General features: G+C 45.9%; 1 pseudogene; it reads right to left on the reverse strand.

The window, feature by feature from the left end:
- LOC102387170 overlaps window positions 1–9133 on the reverse strand; it is a 15488-nt pseudogene extending 6355 nt beyond the window's left edge.
- Between the last annotated feature and the right edge of the window lie 867 nt (window positions 9134–10000).

A 10000-nucleotide genomic window follows, 5' to 3' on the forward strand; every position in this document is an offset into this window, starting at 1 on the left:
TCGAAGGCCTTCCTAAAGTCCAGGAAGATGACATCAGCCTTGGCTCCCGCGTCCAGGCAGTGTGTGACCTGGTCATAGAAGGCTACAGGGTTTGTCAGGCAGGATCTACCTGTGACAAACCCGTGCTGGTTTCCCCTCAGCATCGTTTCCCCTGCTGGGCCTGCACAAATGTGTTCTTTGATTATTTTCTCCAGCATTTTCCCAGGAACAGAGGTAAGACTGACTGGTATAAAGTTACCTGGCTCATCCCTTCTCCCTTTCTTGAAAATGGGCACCACATTGGCCTTTCTCCAGTCCTCAGGGACCTGGCCAAAGCACCACGAGTGCTCGAACAGCTGTGCCAGCGGCTCAGCTATGACATGGGCCAATTCTTTCAGCAGCCGTGGATGGAGGTCATCCGGGTCTGCTGACTTGTACCCATCCAGCTCCTCCAGGAGCTCCTTAACTATTTCAGAACTAACTGTAGGCGGACTGGTGCCATGTGGACATCCATCAATTATCGAGGTGGGGGAATTGGCTTGTTCAGTACATAGAAATACTGAAGGTTGTGGCAGGACGGGAGGAGGCCACATAGCAGGGTGCTAAGGGCACCATGGGTTCTAAGCCCTTCAAAGAGCCAGGCAGAGTAAAAGCTGGATTAAGCCCAAGAAAGCCAAGGCCCAGACATGAGCACCTACCTAGGAGGGTGGCCAGTCTGGGACTGACAGCAGGAGGAGGCCTAGTGGGGCTGATGAACCAAAATGTAATGGGCTCCAGCTCACTGGATGATGGCAGTACTCCCTAGGCCACTCTATGCTTGTTTGCCGACTCTGCTTCCCCCTTTCAGGCTTCTTCCTCTCTCACCTGCAATGCCTTCATGTCAAAAGTCAATTAATTTGGGGAGGCTGCCTTCAGATGCCCAGAGTTTGGCTTTAGGTGCCTTGTCTCACCCTGCTCATCATTAGGCTGCCAATTGTCTCATCCCTATGTATAGCAGGGCTCTCTTCCTCACTCCTGTCTCAGCACCCCTGGCCTGACCTCTCTCTCTCATTTGCCTGGTCTCCTGGGCCCTCCAACCTTTGGCCCCTCTTCCTGGCTTTTAGCACTGGTTGCCTACCAGGTCCCTGACCCTGGTAGGGATCTGTCTGGGGCTCAGTCCCTCACAATACAGAGCGTCCCTGGGGTACTCCCAACCAACCTATTCTATGGCTGGTCCTCTATTGGGTGCTGGCCTGTTGGCCTCAGTCCTACCTGTGCCTCGGCATCAGCCCCTTGACCTCCTCCCACTGCCACTCCCAGACCAGCTGCTTTTGTGAGTCTGGTACTTCACAGGCCTCCCTTTGCCACCCTTCAGTGTACCTACCCCTCCAGACCTCACTGAGCTCATGCCTGGGACTTGGCTCTCTCAGGCTTAGCCCAGCTTACTCTGCCAGCCCCTTTGAAGGACTGAGAACCCCTGGTGTGCCAGACACCCTGCTAGGTGGCCTCCTCCTCCCCTACAACCAAAATCTGGTCCCCTGGTCTAACACAAACTCCAAGCAACAACAGAAATAAAAAGGTAGAACTTATCTCCTCATATATACCACACCTGTAGAGCTCCTTCCATAGGGAGGGATACTCAGAGTGGGCTCCAGGCTCAGGCCTATATAGCCCTTGTGCCTTCACCTCCCAGTTTCCTGACTTGGCTTGTTGTTAATGGTGTCCAGGTGCTGCTCATCCCCTATTCAGCACCCAAGTGTTCTGGTGCCTGCAATCCACAGGCTGAGCCCTGCAGCCCACTTTGCAGCAGATACAGGTAGCACAGCTCCTTCCTTACAAGCTGCACTTGCTCCAAGTGACGGATAGAAGGGGTCCCCTGTTATGCATTGATCCTGTCTATGCATAATGGTGGAACTGTCGATAGCTAAATGCCTCACCTAGCTTTAACATTCTGCTTTTTGACCTTGCAATTGATTTTATGGCTTGTTACTGGAGAACCAGGCCATTAAAAGAGAAAAATCATCCTTATAATTTATTCATTATTTATACCCAAATGTTAAATGTTACATGGCTGATCTTTCCTACTCACACCGGCAGAGACTATGCATACTGTGAAAGCAACCATGCTGCTGCAGTATCTTGGTCTTCTCAGAAAATTAAAGGCTTGATACCAACAGCATGTGAATGCCTATGACAAGTGGCCTGACTATTTATGCTTGTAATTCCTAAAAGGCAAGGACATGGTGTGGTAAAAGGCAGTTCATGAAGTAAGAACAATGAAGAAACAAGTAAAGGTAAACTGCTACTCTCTGGTCACAGCACTGCACCGGTCACTATTATGGCACTATTAATGCCAATCAGGCACTTGACTTCATGCAGCATAATACTGATATTATGATTAAGAAACCAGAACTATAAAAAGAGAGTCAATGTGGAACAAAGTAAATGGATTAAAACCTGGCTCATGGCTAACCTATGCACCTTGATGTTATTGCAAAAGAAGACCATCACTGAGTACCTAGACCCTTCGGAGAAAAGGTCTAGCCTCATAAAACCTATCACTTATAACACCTAAATATTCCTGGGTGGGAACACTGAAGGATGAGGCATAGAGAGACTTTCCCAAAGTTATTTAGTTTGACACAGAGCAAGAACTAGAAGTATTTCCTGGTAAGTCCCAGTAATATTTTTTCCACCCTGTCACAGGGAAAGGAAAACCAGGGAGATTCCTGGGGCCACTAGGGGAACCCCAGGGCCAGGAGCTGGGGGTGGAATGGAGAAAAAGGGAAACTTACTCACCGCAGGAGCGGCGGAGGAGCAGGGATGGCGGGGAAAGTCCGCGTGGAGCGCTGATCATGCCTTATGGCACCTGCGGCCAGCGGATGATGTCACTCGCAACCGCCGGCTGGTGGATGTAAAAGGGCCGGTGGTGAGACGGAGGCGGGGCGCGTATGTGCCGGGAGGAAGCCTTGCCGGTAGTGTTAGCTAGGGGCACGAGATGCCGGGAACAACTCCACGCAAAGACTGCAAGGGAGCTGCGGAGCCCGGCAGCAAGCCAGCGCCTCGAGAGAGGACTATACCTGCACACAAGCCAGGAGGTGAGGCAGAAGGAGACCCCAGGGTGTGGGGAGGTCAACGGACCTGGGAAGACCCAGAGAGAGGTCCGCTGCTGTGGCAAGACCCAGAGAGAGGGCTGCAGCTTGAGGAGGACCCAGAGAGAGGGCAACTCCATAGTGAAGACCCTGAGAGAGGGCGACGGTTCTGCAGAGACCCAGAGAGAGGGCCACTGCCCTCAAGGGATCCAAAGAGAGGGTCTCGCCAGGGAGAAGGAGGAGTAACATTCAACCAGGATAGGTGGTGTGGGGGCATAGAGCTGGACCCCACGGAGGTAGCTCAGTCAATAAGTAGGGGTGTAGAGGGGTTAGCCGTGTTCCCTGAGGAAGCCCAACACAGGCAAGGTTATGCCTCTCGTGATATTTATTAAGTTGCTAAGCTGAATTGTGAAGGGGTTCCGTTTGTTTTTCCCATTTTAGAAGGGGCTGAGGAGGTATCTAGATAGACTGAGGGAGTGAGAGGCAGGCGTGTTGTTAAGAATTTAAGGACGCGTACGGTCCGTCAAGAAAGCGACCAGAACTCGCTGGGCTGGGAAAAGGGCGAGGTGTAGGGGAGGAGGAGCCTCGCAGAAGACATCAACAAAACAGGTGACCAACGAGGGTGACCGCATCGTATGGAGTCCCACCCACTGGAAGATTCAAAGTCGTGGCAGGCGAGAAGGGGCAACCTGCGACGCATGTGAAGACCTCCGTAAGGCCACCTGCAACGGCAAGGCGAGTACCGGTAAGCACTCGGAGCAAGGAAGCCCGTGGTAAGATGTACGAGGCCCAGGGGGTACACACCCCTAGCCTTGCAGTAAAAACGTCTACACAAGTCATTTAAAATGGCCACTGACATACTTTCATCGTTTGTTGGTGAAAGTACCTATTCTGAGCTGGTGACATTTATTAAGGTTAGAAGTAAATAACAGAATACCAGTCTGGCTGTCACTATTTGCACTGTCATTATTCCTTTCATTTTTTCATCCTAAAAAAAATGGAAAATCAACAAAAGTCAAGTGCATTTTTGCTGCTCTTCTGATTCTCTTTCAGGCTCTCTCTCCTCCTACATTCAGATCTAGCAGGGAAGAGCTTATTTAAATGCAACTGTTTACACTATAATTTCAATACATTAGCACATTTCTGTGCTTTTGTGAAAGCTTGTTTATGGTTTATGGACTATGAGATGTAGACCAATTTAGAATTGTGTTCATGCAGTCTCTGCAGTTGGAAGAGAGTGCTGCAATATGGAGAAAGATATAACAACTCTGTGCACTTAGTAACATATTTGCCCCACAAGCACTTTAGTGCTCCAAAATATACATTGTATTGCTTACAGCTGCATATTCTTCTCTCACTAATTAACGGTGATAGTTTTATTTCTGTTACTATACTGTTCAGGGTCACTTTGGCATTATTGGAACTACTTAAATATATACGAAAAACATTCATTGGAAAAAGCTAAAGAATCTCTCATCTCTCATTCTTTTGCTTCAGAAGACATGCCCGTTAAAGAGCTTAAATCTGATAAAAGAGATATAGAGGGATAAATGAGAGCTCTGCACCTGTTGCAGGATCCAGGAACCTAATTATGTAGCACCCAAGCAGGAGGGACAAAAACTAATCAACCCATTTCCACGGTACTATTTACCTGCTAGTCAAGAGCACTAGCTCAGCTAATTCAGAGACCATCTTTCACAAGAGCCAGAAAAGGTGGAGGGCAACATCACTGATGCTATCTGGAAATAGCAATGATGAACAAAAAAGGGGGAAGGAAAAGACGGGGGGATTGTTTGAAGGCACTAAAGGGGTATTTTCACCCTAACTCCATTGCAGCTATTAAGGGCTTCAAGAGGCAGTGTGATCAAACAGACTTGAAACCGAACTGGGTTCCTTCCTTAGCTCTGCCGCAGACCTGATGGACGAATGATTTCCCTTGCCTTGGTCCAGTTCGCTTCTCACTCAGTCTGTCTTGGCTGTTTAGACTGTAAGATTTCTGGGCTGAGGGCTCTGTTACACTTGTACAATGCCTGGAATCACAGAGCCCCGATCTTAGCTGGGAATACTACATGCTCTAACAATACCACTAATAAATACTAGACTGCCCTTCACAGGCGTTGTGCTCCTCTTTGAAAAGCTTTTATAGAAAAGCAGAACAACAACGGTGCCATGTCCATAGTGGTCCCTCCACCCCCTTTGCCTCCCCTACTCCTCCCTGCACATCATTCAGCTTGTACATAGTGTTGTTGAGCGAGGCTTAATTGAAAGCTTTTGTAATATTTGCTACTCGTCTGGCCATATTGGTCTTTCAAGGCAATCTCAGAATTCAACTTAGGGTACCTAAAGCCAGTGCATGTATGATGGCAGTTTCCAAAATGGGGAGTAAATAAAATTGATGTGCATATCAGCGCAGCTAGAGAAAAAATAAAACCAGCTGGAGAAAGCATGCGTCTGAGTCGGAGAAAGATCTGCTCACTGATCGGATGGGAAAGCAAAATTACAAAGCAGGAGCAATATTAGCAGACATTTGGAGTGTCAAATCCACCCAGAATGAGTTTGCCGAGTGACTGTAAACAAAATATGGAGGATTTTCAAACACAGATTGGAAACATTTACACTGCTGGGTTGGAGCTTGGAACATGTCAAACACTCCAAAGGGGGAAGGAAAATTGAAAATGAAGTAGCAGATACTCTCGTTCAGTTTCATGTCCCTTTTTATGAAAAACTGGTTCGAGTTATTAGAAATCTGGTTACAACCAACTCTTCCTTCATTTTGGGAAGAGACAAGTCTGATATACACAAGCAGCAAAAATCTTTTTAGGTACAGATATATACTGTTTTTATTGGACCTTCATTTTGCGGTATATGGGTATCATTATTAATTGAAATATTAGATTACTGGGGACTCTGCTGTGTGTGTGTGCGCGCGCGCACGCGTGTATAAAAAACATGCGTGTAAAAACCATATATATGTAACTTACATTTTTCTTGTCCAAGGGAAGAGGGGATAACAAGGTATCTATGCCAAATGGAAACAGGTTGAGCTGAACTAGCTGAAGTTAACTGCAAAGCATTGTCTGTTCACTTAAAATACTGCAATGAAAATGTGCATGAGCAATACCAACTCTTCTGTAACATTTATTGGGAAGGGGCAGTCAGGGGGATGACAAGTAATGGCTATATATAAGAGTTCACAGCCAGCCATCTCGTAGAATGATTTGTTCTGTAAATTAAGAGAGTTTAATTCTGGGTCTATAAAAGAGTGTACAATCTGAAAATTCAGTAAGGGGAAAAAAGCCTTCTAAGAGGGAAAAGGTTTCCCACCATCCCAAAAGGCAGATTTAAAAAAAGAAGAGGATTTCAAATGTCTTGAAATTTAACAAAGGTCTTAACGGTGCATTAGATGAATTGGTTATCTGGGTTTAAAAAAAAAAAAAGATCCCCACTCCTACACAGAATCAAAAGAAGTCTTTGATATAAGTCATATAAAAGGGTCTGGATTCCTATGTGCCTAAAGGCAAAATTGGGAGGAATTTATAAAACACAGGTAACAGCTTTAAGTTTGCACACAAAAAAAAAAATCAAGCACACCAAAATTAGGGAATGAGCAATATTTAGTAGATTTAACACAAGGGGCAAGATCTTTCACGTTCAAAACCCAATTCTGCAACTGAATCAGTACATCCTCCTCACCCCCCACCCCCACATGCAGCTGTAAAGTAAGGATGATACTTGCCCATTGTCACAACCCAAAGTTGTGGTTTTTCGTTTGTGTGTGCTTCGGCACCGCTAAATTATGTTCCCGCTAAATTGCAGCTTCTTTGCACGGTGGGGTTTTCTGTTGCAAAGAGAACCTGCGCGTGCAGAAGCATTTCCCGCCGTTTGTAGCCTTCTTTGCATGGTGCATTTCTTTTGCATCATAGTGATGCACGGTGCAAAGGAGTTCCCGCCATTTGTATTTAGATTCACGCCATATTATTGGCCAGATCTAAATTATGCCCACGTGGTGGCTAGCTATTGGCTTGCTAGCCGTACAAAAGGCTTGAGTGGTTTCCGCCCAAGTTGGAGGACTCCACGAACACCGGAGAGAGAGACACGGAGAGAGAGACAGGGAGAAAGAGCGTGAAGATCTCTAAGCGCTGCTGATCCCTTCGAGCCAAACGCGTCTCTCTTAAGGCGGCAATAGAGGCTTAATTACTGAACCGAACCCGCGGAGCCTTAACAACTCCGGGGGCCTAACTGCCGAACGGCCTCTAGCCTCTCCTCGTCGCCGAGCGCAATCCTAGACGTATCCCTATCCTATGGACCCAATTTTCGAACCCATGGAGTCTTAACAGCTCCGGGGGACCTGGGAACCGAACAGAACCCACGGAGATTCAGCTACTCCGTGAGAAAAGAATTGCTGAACCCGTGGAGCCTAAACCACTCCGGGGTCAAAGAACCGAGTTTGTCAGAGTCCTCCAACGAGGACTCAAGCGGAGCTGCGCCTGGAAAGCTGTCCAGCCTACACCGTGACCACCTTGGGTGTAAGTAAATAATCTTTTCAATCAACCATTACGCCTCCGTAACTAATTCTAGCACTTGCGTACCATACCGCCCCACGGTTTTCTCCGGCCCCGCATGCCCGGGCTGCTGGCCACAGCCTGCGTGCACAAAGACGGGCCCGGCTCGCACCTGGCAAGGACGGGATCGGGAGCCAGCCCGCACACCCATCTTCCAAAGCAGCAGGAAGAGCAACTGATTAGTAATAGAGAAAGATCTCTCTTATGTAGGAAAAAGATGAAAATGTAATATCATACAAGTCTTGATGCTTCAAAAATGCTAAGTGTACATAACTCAGCTGTCACCTTCTGGCTAAAGGAACTAATTCTATATTTATTGCTAGAACATCTAACTAGGGGCACAAAGAGAAGGAGCAGCATCGACTGCACTATCTACCTGTTGCCCTAACGAATTCAAGGACAATTTTTTCACAGACTTATTTTGCTACTATAAAAGAACAGCAAGCAACGAACTAGTGGTTTAAAAAGTGCTAATCAGAGAGAGAGATCAGTGTTAGCCAGCTGTGTGTTCATTTTTTGTGGATCCATTTTTAGGTATGTGCCAGCATTTACAAAGCATTCCTCTTTTTAAAGAAAAAACAGAGTTAAAATAAATCAGCAGGGAATTCAACAATATGGGCTTGAGGAGCCCATGTCTATGCTCAACGTTCGGGGAAAGGACTTGAGATTCATGGACAGCTCGAATTACAGCACTTTCACGTAACTGATGAGCAGACTCAGCAAAGTAGTCAGAATCCCGGAAAGTGGAAGCAGTCACCCAAGGGAATTCTCCAGATGTGCGAGCATCTATGCGATGATCGTTATCCAAGACATTAGTGCTGAGTAAAGGGGATGTTTTGCCAAACTTTATCAGCTATTCTACTCCCATCTCAGCAAAGATGGCTCCAAATCATCCTATCAGAGGAGCCCACAAGCTCAGCTGGGAAGACACTTCTTAGGAAGACATATCAATGGTAAACTCTGGGGAGTAGTTTGGATGATGATTTGTTTTCCCACAAAAGGTTCTTTCATCCTTTTTTTCTTGTCTTTCTCTCTCCTCTTCATGATGTTTCTCCATGTATTTATCATTTTGGCTCATCGCTTTTATTAGTCAGAAGGAACTTGGAAGGATTTGTTTCACAGCTGCTCCAAATGTTAGATGAACTCAGTGGGGATATATGCACAATGATCTACATGTCTACTGTCCTTGCCCACTGAGAGTGACCACGTATTTCCTGGGTACACACACAATGGTTGGTAGTAGTGCTGTGTACTAACAACCCTATGTTCCAGAATGAACTCTCTCAGAAAAGTAACAGATAAAAACACCCAATCACCAGTGAAAGAGCATTTTTCACACAGCCACCACTCTGATCCTGACCTCGTTACCCTTCTCCTCAAGGGAACATTATGTCATACCTTCAGGTGGGGGAGACTATCATAACTACACTGAACAGTAAAAACCATAGCAGAGACAATGGTTTTGTGAGTCACTACAATATAGCTGCCCCCTTTCTTAATCTCTCTGTGCTCCACAGTCATCGTGGTCCTCTTCTTGTTTAAGTGGTCTTATTCTTTTATGTAAAAAGCTTTACCTAGCTCTACTGCTCCTTCGATGGGCTGTAACTATTTCTGTTATAACTTCTCTTAGCTCCACAGGTTTGCTGCCTACCTTCCTTCCTAGAGTGACCTCTTTCATTTACATGATGTGATTAAACAAAAGTAATTGTTCTATCTAGTATTTAGCTTAAGCTGTATCTGTTTCTTTCCCATACCTGTAGAAAGACGCTTCCCAAAAGCTTGCCTCACATCTTTCCCAACAATATAGTTGGTCAAATGGAAGCCATTAACCAGCATACCCTGCTTCTCTAATATTGGCTGGCACTTACAGAAGTGTTCAGCAGCCACTATTACAGAAAAAAAAAAATTCTTACTTTAGAAGTAGTTAAGCAATGACTATACTGTGGGACAATTGATTAGAAGACAGGGCTAGCATTTTGAATAGGAAATAAATTGCATTTCTTAAAAAAGTAACCATTAGACTGCTGCTCAAAACAACATGTCTTGGCACTGATGATCTCTCCATATTTTTTCTGGGTCTGGGTTGTTTTAGATTCAAGATTTGTATAGTTCAGAAGTAGGGAACATGGTAGTTTTTAGTGAAGAATTAGCTAAAGATCAAAGCTACTACAGCATCAGAAGCATTAGATTATCGGCATCAGTTTGAGAAAATTTAAGATTTTAACAACTGGGTGTATTGCAGGTTAGGAAGAATGTGCAAAAACCCAGCTACATAGTGTATTGTGCTGCCTAATGACAACAAAGTTTTATGAGACCTCCATGATTTCAATGCGGAGGAAATGCTACCTGCTTTCCCTGCAACAACAGCGTGCCTGCAGTGCAGGATGG

The sequence above is a fragment of the Alligator sinensis genome, unplaced genomic scaffold, assembly GCF_000455745.1.
Source record: "Alligator sinensis unplaced genomic scaffold, ASM45574v1 scaffold527_1, whole genome shotgun sequence".
In the NCBI taxonomy this organism is placed as follows: Eukaryota; Metazoa; Chordata; order Crocodylia; family Alligatoridae; genus Alligator; species Alligator sinensis.